The 16594-nt window shown below is 38.8% G+C and overlaps 1 protein-coding gene across 9 annotated transcripts in view; it reads left to right on the top strand.

Annotated features, from left to right (window-relative positions):
* The window catches only part of Rgs7 (regulator of G protein signaling 7), a 544505-nt gene that overhangs the window by 148002 nt on the left and 379909 nt on the right, over positions 1–16594 (top strand). The window contains exon 2 of one of the 9 annotated variants that reach the window (XM_023710290.1): positions 7451–7614. The exons of the other annotated variants lie outside the window; for them this stretch is intronic. The gene's annotated coding sequence lies outside the window, so the exon portion shown is untranslated. The remainder of the gene's footprint in view (positions 1–7450; positions 7615–16594) is intronic. 9 annotated transcript variants of the gene reach the window in all.

Below are 16594 nucleotides of genomic sequence, written 5' to 3'. Positions count from 1 at the left end.
AGCAGTTAAGAATTACTTCTTTAAAATCTTTAGGTGACTGTGACAGGAGTAGGGAGAGTTACTACTAAAGAAAAAGGTATGTGCCTTCTTCTAAGAATATCTTTGTACCTGCTGCATCTGAGTCCTGTAGCTCCAGACATCTGGGTAAACTGCTGTTATGATTCCCCAAGAAGATCAGGCCTTCGTGCTTTCCTGCTGACAGGCTGTATCTGTTGCTCAAGGTGCCTTCCTCAGAGGTTCTCAGAGTATAGTTTGTCAGTCCAGCAGCATCATTATCCCCAGGAAACTGGTTAAACCCTGGATTCTCAGGTTCTACCATAAGCTCACAGAATTAGAAACCCCTGTGGAAGGGGAAGGATCCAGAGCAACAATGTGCATCTTAATCCCTTCAGGTAAATATGATGCAGGCTTAAATTTGAGAACCAGTGTCACTTGGCCTTTTGCTTTGGGCCTGTGGCAGCACGGTACACCATGGCAGGAGCACATAGCGGAGGCCTGTGTGCCTCATCGCATCCCAGAAGCTAGGAAGGAGAGAGTAAGGGGACAGGGTTCCAACATCCCTCTCCTGACACCATGACCTAACTTCCCTGTACTAGGCCCCGCCAATTGAGCCTGGTGGCAAGTCTTACAGTTTGGATTGTGACTAGTTCCTAAAGGGCACATGTTGAAAGCTTGGTTCCCGGCCCATGGCACTATTTGGAGGTGGTAGAACTGTCAGGAGGTGGGGCCTAGTGGAAGGAAGTTAGGTCACGGGGCTGAGGGTGGTTTTGAGGGGGATGTTGGAACCCTGTCCCCTTGCCCTCTTTCCTTGCTTCTGCAATGAGATGAGGAAAGCAGGCCTCCTCTATATGCTCCTGCCATCATATGTTGTGCAGCCACAGGCCCAAAGCAAAAGGCCATGTGACCCTGGCCTTAAACTTCTAATGTCATGAGCCAAAATAAACTGTTTCTCTCTTAAGTGGATTTGTTTCAGGTACTTCTACAGCAAAAGAAAACTGATTAACATACCAAGTATGGCCTATGGTAGTCCTGAGTCTCAGGGCTTTGCTGCTTCTACAAACATGATCTTTTCTGGTGGATATCTGGTGTGTGTTATGTATGGTTCTGAGTATGTTAGGAAAAGGCATTCCTCTTCCTAGTGGGGAAGAAGTAGTGTAGCGTTTATTGAGGTTCAGTTAGGTGTGTATTTTATGGATCTTAGTATGAGATGAGAGATATTTTGATGAATCTCATTGAGTAAATTTAATATATTAAATTATGTTTTTCTTAAGGCAAATAAAGTTTTCATCTGGACAAGGGGCAGGGAGAGAGTGTTAAAAAAGATGTTTGTAGGATATATATGTGTGTCCTTGTTCTTTGAAGTCTATTGAAGTATAAGAGTAAGGAAGAATATCATACAAGTTTGTGCACATAGATACACATGGTATACATTCAATACAGGTAGTCACAGATGGGATGGATCTTCACTAAGTATATGGTTTTCATATAAATTATTCTTTTCATTAATGCCTAAAATCCTGTAAAGGAATATACCAGCTGAATAGTTAGCTTTGCTCTTTTGAGATTTGGAATTTGCACAATGGAAAACTGTGTGAAAGCTTATCGTAACTGCAGGAGCAAATTCTTCATTGCCACTTTCAGTGCTAGCTTCTGGTGCCAAGTTTGAAATAATCTTGAATGACCAGATCTGAAATGGCTGTGGTTTGAGAGGAATGTAATTAGTTTAAGCCTAACATATGCATAGTTAAATGAATAATTGGTGCCAATAAGATAATTGGACAGCCCTTTAGGTTTAATTGAAACATTGATTTTTGCCTGTGAACCATTTGAAAAGAGAAAATGAAAGTTTAAATAGTGTATTCGAGAGGATTTTGTTGGCACAGTGCATTGTCATTTTTCAGTGGAGACTTTTCTGGTGTTAATATTGCTTCTTTGAAATCATTTGGGTTTTAATTGAGGTGAAGTGTGTGTGTGTGTGTGTGTGTGTGTGTGTGTGTGTGTGGAGAGAGAGAGGAGAGAGAGAGAGAGAACAAACTGGTATGACAGGGCCGCAGAACAAACCTGTCTTTGGACCCTTACTTCCTGCCTTACTCAAGACTTTCATTTATAAGTGACCTGATTTGCTTTGCCTGCCAAAAATAAATACCACGCTTCAACAACGGGCATTCATTCTCTTACAGCGCTGAAGGACACAAGTCCATGATGAACGTGTCAAAAACGCAGCTTCTGCTGAAGGCCCCTTTCTGGCTTTCAGAAGGCAGCCTGCTCTTTGTTCTTAATGTAGCCTTTCCTCAGTGCACGTCTGTGGGCAGATGGCCAGAGCGCAAGCTCTCTGGCGTGCCTTCTTCTCAAGATGCCAATCTTTAGGAAGCTGCATTTTTCGTAGCGCTACCCGAAAGTTGGAATTTTAGCATAGGGATTTTGGGAAGGAGTCATTACAGCCCTTCATTCTGTAATACTGGTTCAACTGGACATGTCTTTAAGGGAAGTGAACAGCAACTCACTGGTTCAACTAACTGAAAGCTCAGGAATATCAGAATTGCTGAATTTGGGGTTTACATGAAGTCGTAAGGAGTCTTTCCTTCTATATTTCTCAGCCCTCATTTTCATTCTCAGAAGTGGCAAGATGGCCCCATCAGTTCCAGCTATATATCCTAAAATCTACCTTTCCGAAAAGAACTGTTCATCTTATAAACGTTTTATTTCCAGTATTTACGATTTTCTCTCTTCCTAATTTCATGCCAGTGACATTGATCAGAAAGACAGTTGTTCAGACTTGGATTTTGTGACTATAGCAAGGGATGGGGGCTGGGGGTACGTCATGTACCGTGACATTAGTAGAGAGTGAATAAGCTGTGAAGAGGGCACAGCAGGCCATTGCGTATTCCTTTCTTAGCAGAGTGGGCCTTCACTAGAAAACTGCAGCCCTTCTACCGGTGTTGTTAGGATGCTGTTTTAGTTGGTAGAGATACTTTGCTAAGAGTGAACTGAGTTCAAAGTGATTTCATGAACACTCTTTGAAGACCTCATTATAGTAATTCATTATTTAATCAAGTATCTTATTTATTTATTTATTTATTTTTATGTATTTTAGTACAGGATCTACAGGGTCTCACTACATAGATTGAACTCATAGTGAACTCATTGGTTTTCAGAAAGCCTCCCAAGCTCTGGGATTGCAGGCATGTATCACCATGCCCAGTCTCAGTTGCCATCTTGGTGTGCCACAGGGTCAGGGCCGACACTGCACGCCTGGGATCGAACCCTGGTCCCTGCAGGTGCGTTAGTCCACTGAGCTATCTGGCCGGCCCAAGTATCTTTTAAATCTATAAGATTAAGATGGCAATGTTGTCCTCCACATTTTCTTTCTTCTCCTTTTGGCAAGTTAGTGAAGTTTGTACTCTGCCACTGAGATGGTTCATTATCAATTTAAATGAGTTTAATTCTCCATTTAATATTTTCCAAATTCCTATGTTTATAATATGTATGGGCACGAAAGTTGTGTGTGTGTGTGTGTGTGTGTTGTGTGTGTGTGTGTGTGAAGTAGTTCTAGGTAGAAATGAACTTTAGTTATTTCTCTTTTCCTCCTCCTCCTCCTCTTCTTCTTCCTCCTCCTCTTCCTCCTCCTCCTCCTCCTCCTCCTCCTTCTTCTTCCTCCTCCTCCTCCTCCTCCTCCTCCTCCTCCTCCTCTTCTTCCTGCTCCTGCTCCTTCTCCTCCTCCTGTTCTTCCTCCTTCTTCTCCTTTTCCTCCTCTTTGTCTTTTTGAAACAGGGTCTCTCTATGCAGTTCAGGATGGCCTTGAGCTCACTTTGTAGCCCAGGTTGGTCTGGAACTTGCAGTGATCCTCCTGTCTCAGCCTTCTGAGTACTGGGATTATAGGCATGTGCCACCACACCCATCTTGAACTGTAGTTATTTTTGAATTTATTTTTTTCTTCTACTTCACTGACTTTCTAATTCATAAATCACACAGCAATTTATTCTTGCAGGTAAATGAGCCACTATTTGAGAGATTTTAACAATGTCATTTCTTATAGCGTTCTTCCTCCTTTAGAGATTTCCACATGGAAGCACATTATCTCCTTCACTCCTATGGGCTATAACAGGTGCAGCCATTGAGTATTTACATCTTGTATGAAAGAAATAATAATTGAGGTGAGTGTATGAGAACTAAATGATTTTCTCAAAAACTAAAAGCCTAACCAAAATAAGCGTATTCTACAAAACATAATATCTATTCTCAACATACTGAAGGTGATTCATCAGTAATTTAGTTCTTGGCTTGTACAAAACCGTATTCTTCAAAGAAAGGTAGCAAAATAATAAAATTGTATAATGACTCATCAACGTGTCACCATATTATCTAAAGTTATTTTGACCTGAGCAGGTCAAAAAGTACTAGTCCTCATCAAGAAAAGTTAATATAGTACACATAGATCTATGTATAATGTGTATATTGGAATTAGCAGATAATTACTTTAAGTTGATTATAATAAATATATGAGAAGTCTGTGAGAAAAGATTACTATATTGGATAAAAAATGAAGATTTTTAGGAAAAATAATACTGACAGGAAAAAAACCCAAAACAAATAGAAATCTAAGTATTGAAATATATAGTATCTGAAATAGAAAAAAAAATCACTGGATGAAATTAGTCATACACTAAAAACACTAAAAAGAATGAACAGTGTGTTTGGTGAGAAGACAATAAAAGTCATCTAAATTGAGGCACAACAAAAGAATGGATTTGAAAAATGATCAAATTCTCAGTGCTCTGAGAATCCAGTAGTCTGACATAGTTTTAATGTAGCTCTTGACAGGAGAAGAGAAAAAAATGAAGAAAGACATAGTTGAAATAACTTTGAAAATTATTATTATTATTTGTTTTTTTTTTCATTCTTTTTTTTTTGGCAGAACTGGGGATTGAACTCAGGCCTTTGCGCTTGCCAGGGGAGTGCTTATTCTACTGAGCCATCTCTCCCACACTAAAGCTTTTCCTCTTTTTTTTTTTTTTCAGAACCTGAGATTGAATTCAGGCCCTTGCTGGGGAAGCACTTATTCTACTGAGCTATCTCCCTGGCCCCCGAAAATTATTTAAATTTGTTCTAAAACAGTACTTCACCATTGTAGAAATCTCAGTTGATGAATATTTAAAAATTCCTAGGAACATCCATAAAAGGAAATCTCTTCATTTTTTGGTTTTAATTTTTGAGGCAGGGTCTTGCTGTGTAGTTCAGGTTGGCCTTGAACTCACTGTGTAGTCTAGGCTGGGCTGGGACTCACCTCCTGCCTCAGCCCAAGTGCTTGGCTTGTAGGCGTGTGCCACTTTGGTTGGTTCCACAAAAGGAAAACTTAATGTCAGAGAAAGAAGCATCCAGTGAATAAAAATGACAAGAATTACTTTTGAGTAAAAATGAGAAGAGTTTGAAATAGCTGACACATAACTGGGCAGTTGAGACCAACAATAATGGAATGATGACTTTTTTAGTGCTGGAAACTCAGATAATCTAGAATTTAATATTAAAGATAATAATGCAGTATTTGGTGGGTTTGTTTTTGTATTTTAGGGAAGGGTCTACAGGGTGTTTAAGGTCTCATTACTAGATTGGACTCATAGATATCTGCCTGTTTACAGCCTCCTAAGAGCTGGGATTATAGGCATGCGCCACCATGCCCAGTCTCAATAATACAGTGGTTTTTAAACAAAGACACAATGAAAACAGTTTCAAGGAAATGAAAACTAAGAGAATTTGCGTCTGGATTTCCATAGTATGGGAAATGCTACAGTGGAGTTGGTCTGCCTAATGAGAAATGATGCCAAATGGACATTTAGCTTTCCTGGAAATAAGTATGAATAAGGATACTGTTAGTTTGTACATATGTATGAAGACTTCTTTTCAAATGATTTAAAATCAGTAGAATGTTCGTATTTAAATTGAGAACAGTGTGTTGTGGAGATTATAGCCTAGGTAAAAGTAAAACCTTAGCAACAACAAAAGGAGGGTCTATACATGAGATCAAAAGGTTAAAAGTGTCTTAGTTACATATCAAGAGATATAATATAAGTCAAGGTAAAACTGTGATAAGCTTAGAACATATGTTATCAGTTTATCTTTTATGGAAAATGGTATGAAAATAGTTGACAAAATTAGGAATAGAACTACTTACTGTACGACGCAGCAGCCGCCCCCTGAGGGGTGCTTGTGAGCAGATGAACAAGCATCCAGAGGGACATGTGCCCTGTTGCATTCACCATCATGGACATTCACAAGAGGCGAGAAGCAGAGGCGACTTCAGTGTTCATCATCGGATAAATGGATGAAGAAAACGTGGTACGTGTCCATGACAGAGTACTATTCAGCCCTAAAAAGAGGTGAAATCCTCTCCTTTTGGTGGCGTGAATGGAGCTGGACGTCACCATATTAAATGAAGTAGCCAGGCACAGAAAGACACATTCCACATAATCTCATTTGTGTGTGGAATCCAAAGAAGTTGATCCCATAAAATTTAGAGTAGAATGTGATTAGCACAGTTTGGGTTGTGTGGGGTGTGCGGGGTGGAATGGGATAGGTTGAGGCGGGTCAGCGAGTCCTAAGATAAGAGATGTTCTGGCATGCTCTTGTACGGGAGAGTGAATACAGGTAACAGTAACGTACTGTACATTTCACAAAGCTAGAAGAAAGAATTTTGAAGGTTTTCACTACAGGGAAATGGCAAATATTTCAGCTATAAATATATTTAATCTCATTTAAGCCTCATACAGTATATACATGTATCAAAATGTTAGGTGGTACCCCTCTACTGTGTTCAGTTTATATATTTTTATGTGTCAGTTAAAAATTCAAAAATAGAATGCACATCATGATCACTATGGCAACAACTCTAGTGTACAAAGGAATAACTAAAAATACTATGGATATGTTGAGTGTGACCAAGAAGGGAGGTAGGATGTTGACTAGTTCTTGTATAGATTTCAATACCATTTCCTGGTTCCAAGCCAGAGGCTAACTTTCACCTCCTGTAGTGTCTGGTTCATTTTTCCATGAGCTCTGGCAGGCTGAATCAGCTGACTTGAAAGATAATTTGCATTCAGAATCCAATCTTATTTGTATGCAGTGAACATAAAGTAATGATTGGAGCAGAAGGCATTTGAAATGCTTTGCGACTGCAGTGTCTGATACCCAAGGACGTGCTTGTAAACAAGACATTATCTATCAATGAGTCTTCATCCTTTGGAAACATTTTAATAGATAGATGACACAACACCCCAGATGTGTTCTGAATCAGAACCATCAATGCACAGTCCATAGCATCTGTTTGAAGGTTATTCTCAGGTACATTTCACCAGCAGCCTGGTAATAATAGAAGATAAATGGCCAAGGGAAAAAAATCCCATAACACTCAGGTTGATATAATGGGTTATTCCATTTTCTTCATGATGGATTTCAGGGCCTTTGGGAAAACGTAGAGGAGTTACCATATGAATGCACCATGGCCCAGAGAGCAGTAAAAGAGGAGGAGCTGATTAAGAAAGAGACATCTGTGACAATATCTGCCCATGTTCCAGAGCAGGTCATTTATTATACAGATCACAGAGAACACAGCACTCACTGGTAAGCAAGAACCTTGGGAGGATTGCTGAAACTCTGAGCACCTCAGTTTCTTCAACCAAAATGAGAGGGTGGGTCTGAATTATATCTGCGGTCCTAGAATTTTACCTCTGCCTCGTCCTTGTACAAATAACTGAGAGTTTTCTTCAATAAGCCCACCTTTTCTCAAACTGCCCCACTCCTGGGAACCTAAGACTTGGCTTTAAAAAAAAACTAAAGAAAAGAAAGATAAACAATAAAAAAGGCATAAAATCTCAAAACAAGATTGTAGGAGAGTAACAATGGTGGGTACATTGCATATTGTTATCTTCAAAATAGTTGCTCAGATTACAAGATATAGACATGAATTGATTAAACAATATAGGCATAAAGCTTTATTTTAAATGAGTTAATAGAAACTAGCAATACAGCTATCTTGTGCGTGTATGACCGTCATTATATATTTTTATTATTTATTTTTTCTTTTCTCTTTCTTCTTTTCTCCCTTCCTCCATTCTAGTTTTGTTTGCCTTTTGATCATTTTCTTCTTATTTCGTGTCATCTGTTGTACATTTTGGGTCTTATTTACTCTTTCAGCTTCTTACACTAGAGAGACAATATACATGTGAGACCGGTTTACACATTTGAGACCGGTTTATTTTACTTATGAGTGTGGACTCAAGTTGCATCCATTTCCCTACTAATGTCTCAAGCTTCTCCTTCTTTATAGCTGAGTTGTATTCTGTTGTATGAAAATACTATATATTTTCTGTCCATTCCTCAGATGATGGGCATTTGAGTTGTGTCCAAGATTTTTCTATGACAAATTTTGCTGCTATTAATATGGATTCAAAGATATAGCTGTGGTAAGATGTTTTTAATTATTCTTAGAAAATACCCAGAAGGGGAATAGCTAGGCCAAATGGAATCTCCAGTTCTGGTTTTTTGAGGAATCTTCACAATGATTTCCACAGTTTTTGTATTTCCACAGTCTACATTGCCAGTAATAGTGGAGAAGGAGTTCTTTGTCCCCACAGCCTTTCCAATGTTTTGTCATTGGTTGACTTGTTGATGAAAGCCATTCTTTCTGGGATGAGATGGAATCTCAGTGTTGATTTCATTTGCATCTGCCAAATGAGCGATAGTATAGAACATCCTTCATGCGTTTATTTGCCATTTGTACTCATCAGAGAAGTGTGTATTCCTCTCAGATGCCCAGTTTTTGATTGGGTCTTTAAATTTGGGGGATCCGATTTTTTTTCTTTCAGTTTTTCATCTGTTCTAGAAGGAAGTCCATTGTCTGAAGGCCATTAGCTAATTTTTTTCCCCACTCTTTGGGTTATCTTTTCACTCTGTTGGTGATTTCTTTCAATGTACAAAAGCTTTTTTAATAGGATGAGATCCTAGTTGTTGATTCTTTGAAATATTTCCTGTGGAGTTGAGGTTTTATTCACAAAGCCTCTGCCTACCCCTATGTCTTTAAGATTTCTACCTAATTTCTTTCATAGAAGCTTTTTTAAAAATTTTTTGCGGAACTGGGAATTGAACTTAGGCCCTTGCACTTGCCAGGCAAGTGCTTATTCAACTGAACTGTCTCCCCAGCCCTTCCAGTGGCTTTAGTGTTTCTGTTTTACTAAATAGACCTTTGATCCATTTTGACTTTAGTGCATAGTGACAGACATGGGTCTAATTTTAGTCTTCAGCATGTGGAAAGTCAGCTTTTCTAACACTGTTTATTAAAGAGGCTTGCTTTCTTCCTGTGAACATGTTTGGTCACTTTGTCAAAGCTAAGGTGACTGAGTGTGTTTGGAGTTGTGTTTGCATCTTCTAATCTGTTCCATTGGTCCTCAAATCTATGTTTTTCCCCAATACAATGCTGATTTTATTACAGTTGCTTTGTATCATAATTTCAAGTCATGGATTCTGCTGCCTGTTGCCTTGCCTTTGTTACCCCAGTTTGCCTTCGTAATTCTAGGTTGCATCTGGTTTCAAATGAATTTTATGAATGTTTTTTCTAGATCTGTGATGTACACTAATGCTACCTTTTTTTTTTTTGTTTTTGTTTTTTTTTTTTGGTGGAACCAGGGATTGAACTCAGTCCCTTGCACTTGCCAGGGAAATGCTTATTCTACTGAGTCATCTCCCTGGCCCCCAATTTTATTATTATTATTATTATTATTATTATTATTATTACTATTATTATTCCCAGAACCGGGGATTGAACTCAGGCTCTTGTGCTTGTCAGGGAAGCTTTTATTCTTTTGAGCCCTATTCTACTTTTATTCTACTGAGCCCTATTCCCTGGCCCTACTAATGATATCTTGATTGTACATTAAATCTGTATAACAATTTTGGGAAAATGTCCATTTATCCATTTTCACAATGTTTGTTCTTCCTATCCATGAGCAAGGGATCTTTCCACTTTCTGTTATCCTCTTTGATCCCCTTTTTCAGAGTACTATAATTTTCCATATGTAGTTCTTTATTTCCTTTGTTATTAGATTGATTCCTAAGTATTTCATTTTTGGGGATGCTATTGTGAAAGTGTGGTTTCCCTAATTTATCTCTCAGTGAGTTTGTTGTTTGCGTACAAGAATACTATTGATTTTTGAGTATTAACTTTGTATATAATCATGCAACTAAATTTGGATATTAAATCTAGGAGTCTTATGGTGGAGTTTTGGGGTCTTCCCTGTAGATTAATTTGTCATGTGTGAATGATAGTTTTACTTCTTCCTTCCCTGTTTTTCTTTCTTTTATTTTTCTCTCTTGTCTAATAGCTCTGGCTAATGTTTCAGGAACTATCTTGATAGTAGTGGTCATAGTGGACATTCTTCTTTTGTTCCTAGTTTAAAGTGAAAACTTTCTTTTTTTTTTGGTCCATTTAGTATGAATGGCTTTAATTAGATTGAGATAAAGACCGTCTATTCCAATTTTCTTTAGGGTTTTTAATAATGAATGAGTCCTGAACTTTATGGCAGGACCAGCTTGATATTTTGTAAAGTGCTGCAGAAAATAAAAGTTCAGTATGCTTTATTTAAATACTGATAATAGTTCCAAGGTGAAGACAGTGGAAAATTAAACAAACACACGGCCCCTGCACACGAAGTGCCATGTGACTGCCCAGATCACATATGCATGAAGCCAGCCCTGCTCCCCAAGCTTTGTATATGATTGTGGAACAGTGATGCAAGTTACTCTAAATGACAAGTAGGCAATTACGTCTTGCATGTTAACAATGCACTTATAAGCCACAGCTGTGTATATTGATCTCCTCATAGTACACATTTGACCTGACATGTGGGAGACATAATGATAATTATAAATTGTATTGATGAAAATAGTTGAATTACTAGCAGTGATGCTGGTTTTAAGTGCTTGTCACCACACACAGAATACTTGTCACTTAACATAATTTATTAGGTTGTTAGAATCTGTGAGACACAGAATGATTTCCCAGGTTTAGCAACTGAGGCACTGAGTCAAATCTGTTGTTTTACTCCTGGTCCAGTTTTCTTTCTGATAAAACAGTGCCCTGATGTTCCATGTGTCATCTCCCTGAAATAAAGCAGGGTGGAAAATGGGGATAGTTTCATCGAGGAGCATCAGACTCCTCTTGCTGCAATTGTTAGAAGACCTATTTGACTCTTTTGTAGAAATAGCACTGATACTATAATTAGGAAGTTAGCTCCTATTCAATATTTTTTTCAATATGAGTTTTCCTTGTATCCTTGTGGTTCTACATCCACAGATTCAACCAGCTGCAATGGGAAATGTTGAGAAAAAACCTTCGTTTTATACTGATACATATATATATATATATATATATATATATATATTTTTTTTTTTTTCATTCCCTAAATACAGTGTAACAAGTTGTAGATAATGCATTTACATCATAATCATATTAGTTATGATAAGTAATCTAGAGAAGACTTACAGTATACCCTGGGCTCTGCATAGGTTATAAGCAAGTACTATGCCATTTTATGTGAGAATTGAGCATCCTTGGCTTTCAGTATACATGGGGGGGGCTGTCCTGGGTCCCGTTCCCTACAGACACACAGTGTGTTAGACTAAGTTGGGCTGCGGGATCTTTTGTGATTTCTTCTTTTGTTGGATACAGAAGCGACCTACGTGAATGATGACTTTGGTCCTCATCATAGATTTTACAAATAGAGTGAGACTGATGGCTCTGAAGTCATCGTGAAGGTCAAGGATGTCTAAATGTCACAGTGAAGGTGCTCTTTAAGAGTGAAATGGCACGGTTCCTAAATAATATTAGATTGTTGGCTTATGCTACACTATGCCTGGTTTTCTTTTCTGGTGAGGTCAGACTGGGGAGAAGGGCGTTTTACTGAAAAAAATATACAGGGCACAGGGCCAAATCCCATCTCATCACTCACTAGCTCTTTGATCCTGGGTAAATTACTTAATCTCTCTAAAATATGGGGAAATATTTGTAGCTATTAGAAAAGACAGTTGTGTGGACTAAAAGAAATGTGAAACATAATTTTTTTCCTCGAAAATTATATGATTGTATTTTAATTTCTTTAGAAGGGAGAGAGTTGATAGAAAGATGTTTTACAGGTGATTTGTTAGCACTTAGATGTCTAACTGGTAGTTCCAGGAATGGGAAATAACCCATGATGAACAGTTTTAAAGGAGGGGGATAATGATATGGTAAAAATGAAGGAAAGTGGCCAAACTTAATTTTAAGAGGAAATTACAACAATAAATAACAATGAACAACAAGCAAGCAAAGGCAAAAAGCAAATCGGATGCAAAATACCTGAAATAACCTTTGTAAAAGTAAAATTAGCTGAATTATATCATACAAGAAAATAACAAATATGATCTTCTGTTGATTTATTGAGTATAGTTACGCATTGTATTGGAGGCAAACTTTAAAAATGCAAAACAGATGTAGAAATTATTGAAAACAAAAACAAATTCATATGTTTAAGGAGGAGATGAAAAGAAGAAGTAAGATGTGTTATGGGGGCCAGTGATGTAGCTCAGTGGCATAGCACCTGCCTGGTAAGCGCAAGGTGCCGAGTTTGGTTCCCAGTACCAAAAAAACCCCACCCCCTCAAAAAAAAAAGTAAGATGTATTACATACATGCGCCAACTCCTTATGAGGAATATAACAATGTGTACAGCAAATGCATCAAAACATTTAAAAAAAAAAAAGTTCATCCAAACCTCTTGATCCCCAATTGAGGTGGTGATAGTTTTGCTCCATGTCCACTCACCCCTTCAATATCTATAGTTTTGGGTTCCAAAATAATAAGGACAGGTCATTTTATGTAGTTATTTTCAATGGGGAAGGTAAGTTATTACTGCCTTTGGGTAGTCTGGAGTATCAGTAATATTTACTAAGTTTAATTAAGACCCTTATGATTGCATTAATATTTTGATAATCATATTATTAATATTTTCTGTTACTTTTTATTTTTGTGCCTCAGTTTCTACACGTATGGAATGGGGATAACACCAGTATAGAGCCCCCAGAATTCTGTGAGAAGACAGGTCCTGTTGGAAGGGTGCAGGGTTGATTTCGACCATAGTCTCCCTACATAGGTACTGTTTTTCACATGCGTGCTCACAGCTTTCTTCAGCTAATTCTTTCAGCGCCTGATAGGTCGTTAAAGCAAACAAAATTCTTACCTCACCTAGCTATCTCTATAGTCATTGTATTTTTAAGCCCTTGTTTTCCTGACCATGTAGGTGGGTTTGAAAGACTAGGAAGATTGGCTGCAGGACATCTTGGCATTGCTGTGCAGGTCTGGGGTCTTATTTCTGATTGTGGCATGAGGCTGGGGAGGGGGAGCCGAGTGCAGCGTGGAAACTGCAGTGCGTTTTGCACCTGGGGATTCTTCCTTGGCACAGCAAAGAAACTGCAGAGGGATAGAACTTACTGAAAGGCTGCGAAGTGAAGTTAGAACAGCTCGCAGAGGTGCTTCTTGTCACTGAGGCACAACATCTGAGGCAGGTGCTGGGAGAAATCCGACCTGCCAGGTAGGACCCACACGGGGCACAGCGGCACAGCGTGCAGAACTGGTGACTTTTTCCATTTTTCTTGCCAACAGAATCTTAGTGTGGTTCCAAAACTCCTCCTGCCCTGTGAGTGTTGTTGAGTTGGACCTGGCCGTTCTGTCTCAGGATTAGGGTTTGGCTTAACCTCAGGGATGATGTGGATCAAAGGCAAGTTGTCATACTCACAATAAAATTTACTATTTTTACTGTGGGGAAAACAACAGATGACAGAAAGATCAGAGGTTCCCCCCCCTCCAAAGAAAATGTGTAAAGCAGAAAATACTGGTCATCATTTTAATTTTGCACACTGAGTCTCGGGTGACTGCTGAAGATTTTGGAGAATAAGATTTTTAAAAATTACAATACTTTGATTGAAAAATTCACTTGCTTGTTTTGGTTAATAGACCATTTTGAACAAGCCCATCATTACTCTCTTTGAAATTATCTTTCTGATTTTATTCCCAGAAGTTATCACAGCCTGAATTTTTCTTGCCTGATCATGTACCTGTTTGTCCTCAGTCTTCCCTGGCTAAGTGTAGCTGCACAGAGGCGGAGTAACCTCCTCTGTCTCATAGTCTCATGCCTAGAATATGCAGGTGTGTAAGAAGTACTCACTGAGTGAATGATCAGGTCTTAGAACTCTCTTTGTGTATGGCATCAGCAGGCAATCTGTTCATGTAACAGTAAGTGCCTACTCAGTCCAGTGCAGTGGTAAGCCAAGAATACACAATTCTCAATCTTTAGAGGGGGAAAATGGGAAAAGTAAGAATAGAGAGAGATAAGGAGGTAAGAGGGGGATGGAGGGAGAAAGGAAGAAGGGGTGTGAGGGAAGGAGGGAGAGTGGCAGGCTAGTGAAAGGAAAGGGGGATGGAGGGAGAAAGTAAGGAAGAAGGGGTGTGAGGGAAGGAGGGAAAAGAGGCAGGCTAGTGAAAGGAAGGGGACTAGAGCCATGTAAAGTGACTAGAGAAGTACAGGACCTTAAACTGTGGTCATGTGGGCTCTGCAAAGAAATGGCATTTAAATTAAGATTGATGCTGAATGGTGAGCAAAAACATTTAGAAAAGATACAAGATTGACAGCCAGTCCATATAGCTTATGGAGGAATTACGATTAGTGAGCTGAGAGACTGATTAGGTCTAGAAAAATTGACTCCTTGGTTCCTGCAGTTCATGGATTGCAACTGGGTAAGAGTTGCAGCTGGATGAGCAGTTAATAAGAGCAGTTGGATCCCATGGTAGATCTGTTCACAGTATCCAGGGTGCCCACCGACAGATGAATAAATGAAGGGTATGGGGTAGAAATACACAATGGAATATTACTCAGCCATAAAGAAGAAGGACACCCTTTCATTTGAGGCAAAGTGGATGGAACTGGAGGACATTAAGTTAAGTGAAATAAGCGAGACACAGAAAGACAAGTGCCAAATGTTCTCTCTCCTATGGAAGGTCAGTGGGAAAGTAGAATAATGATTGCTGGAGGTGAGGATGGTAGGGGCCCGGAAGAGCGTAGCTAAAGGGAGGCTGGCTTTGTCAACGCACTCTGTGTGGTGTGTTGGAATTTCACACAACACTGTTGTAACATGTACAGTTAATATGTGTTAATAAAAAATGAAATAGTAACTTTAAAAAGATGCTACTGGCTTTTCTCAGGACAGAGACAGTAGTTGGTGGGATGTAGGAGACTGCAATGAAGATGTGATGAAGCAGACTTGTTCAGAATTGTTTGGGATAAGTGTCAAATGAATTTGCTAGTGAACTAAATGTAGTGTCATACATATAAAAAAAAAAAAAAGAAACAAATTACTGTCTAAATTTTAGGCACGACAACCAGCTGCAAAGCTCCTTGAGAAGCTATCAGTGATCTTAGTAGCCCTTCACAATTGTATTCGTCAGGGATCACCAAGCTCTTTACCCCTGTTTCTCACTGCCTGGTACCCTGTTGTATCACACGTAGGCTCTTCTTCAAAGTTAGGATTATTCTACAAATACTGTTATTTTTACTTATTAACTGATTAGTTTAAGAATTGAAAAAGAAGTTTTAAAAATAATCGTGACTGATTGTAGGGGCTTATCCTTTGATTTGATTATTCTTGAGTTTCACAAGTCATCCATAGAGTGGATGAAACTACTAACGATCACCTTCTTCTGTGCTTGTGTGTGTATATAACATATGGGTGTGCGACTGTGTATGTGTTATCTTAAACCCCTCAGTTCTGACTGCAAGACACTCAAGCATGAGTTTTTAGTGCAGGGGATTTATAGTCAGATGGAATAGTTTCTTGTTGGTACTGTTTAACAGTATTATCTATTTTATGGTTCACATTTTTGCTGCTCTATAAAAAGCCTACTTACAGCATTAGTAAAAACTCCAGAGTTTGCCATCATTAGCATTTCTTTTCACATGTTCACTGTCTTTCTGTAAGAGAGGAAAAAGAACAAGGCAACAAAAAGGCATTTCACACAATAGTCTGTTCTCCTTTGTTGATAAATCTAGCTGACTTTTAAAGAGAGTACCCTGAATTGGATTTTTGTGTTTTTAAACATTTCTATTCTAAATTGGCAGACATCACAATTATTAGCTTTCTAGAGAGGAGGTAAAAGAATTCTATAATTCCCTTATTTTTTTTCTGTTTCTTAATGCATCTCTCCTTTATTCATGAAGAAAATTATGCAGTGCCCACCTGCTGTTCGTGGTAGGTGCATGATGCATTCAGGAATCTGCATAACAGATCTTGCCTGTGCTGTCGCAGCACCCTGGACGCACTACAACTCCAGAGCATAGGGCACGTACGCTGAGGTGTTTGGCCTTCTCTTCTGCTTTCTTTTCTTCTGGGATCCTTTTCAATATGGTGATCTATACTCGTGTGTTAAACATGATTCTTTTTTAAAAAATTTATTTTTATTTATTTATTTGTGTGTGTGTGTGTGCGCGTGTGTGACCTGCTCAGCCCACCAGGGGGCGGGCC

Source organism: Octodon degus, unplaced genomic scaffold (assembly GCF_000260255.1).
Source record: "Octodon degus isolate 3935 unplaced genomic scaffold, OctDeg1.0 scaffold00017, whole genome shotgun sequence".
NCBI lineage: Eukaryota > Metazoa > Chordata > Mammalia > Rodentia > Octodontidae > Octodon > Octodon degus.
This window is presented reverse-complemented; position numbering and strand designations above follow the sequence as displayed.